Source organism: Nannospalax galili, unplaced genomic scaffold (genome assembly GCF_000622305.1).
Source record: "Nannospalax galili isolate Female #2095 unplaced genomic scaffold, S.galili_v1.0 scaffold1025, whole genome shotgun sequence".
NCBI classification, from domain to species: Eukaryota; Metazoa; Chordata; class Mammalia; order Rodentia; family Spalacidae; genus Nannospalax; species Nannospalax galili.
In genome coordinates this window covers 2327827-2328725 of record NW_008353598.1, presented here as the reverse complement: position 1 = coordinate 2328725, position 899 = coordinate 2327827, and the positions used below count along the sequence as shown (strand labels likewise).

The following is an 899-nucleotide window of genomic DNA, read 5'->3' as shown; positions in this document are numbered from 1 at the left end:
GGGAGGAGCCCCACGTTGAGCACCACCAGATGTTGCAATATCGGGGGTCCTTGAGGATCGGGGGTGAGGCAGCGGTATCAGTCGGAGGACATGCAGACACCGGAGACCAGGTTCTGTGATGCAGATCTAAAGTTTATTAGGAAGTACAGCAGGCTTTTTAGGGAATAGGTACCAATCACCAGGCTCCAAGAGTACTAACATAGCCAATCAATTTAAAGGTTAGGGCCAGCCATCACTGAGACTGCACCATGAGGAACTGGGCAGACTTTGTACAGTGAGAACAAAGAAATGGGGAATTCATTGGGTGGGGCAACATGGGGTGAGGGTCAGGCCACCTTGGAGTGTGCTCACAAGGCTTGAGCTGATGATCCTGCGGGTTCATCGTGCATTTACCAAGGCCGCCAAGTAAATCCCCAAGCCAGGACTCTCCTCATCTGAGGATTTTTAATACAGTCCAGAGGAGGGGGCTAGGTTCATTTCTGCTCCTTCACTGCCAAACCAGGTGGTAAGGACTGCTTCAGTTTCCATGCCTTCTCCTTGTCTGTGATGACCAGAGTGTAGAGGTATCTGGTGCAGAGGACTTTGACCTTCACAGTATACTTGTTTTTCTTGGTCTTGATGAATTTGGCATCTTTTTGCCTGACTGTGAGGAGAAAGTCCTTGATTTCCTCAATTTTCCAAGGCATGGCAACTGAATGCTTAGAGTTTGAGACAGTGGCACCCCAAAACCTAGGTTTGACTTTGTGGCATAGCTCTATAATCCCAGCTACTTGAGAGGTTGAGGCAGAAGGAGCCCATCCAGCCTGCTCTATCCAGTGAGCTCAAGGCTAACCTGGGCAATTTTGTGAGATACTATCTCAAAAGTTTCAAAGTCCCTAGGGACATGTCTCAGTGGTAGA

The 899-nt window shown here is 48.9% G+C and overlaps 1 pseudogene; it reads right to left on the bottom strand.

The window, feature by feature from the left end:
- Positions 1-473: 473 nt before the first annotated feature.
- LOC103748267 lies at positions 474-686 on the bottom strand (annotated as a pseudogene).
- Between the last annotated feature and the right edge of the window lie 213 nt (positions 687-899).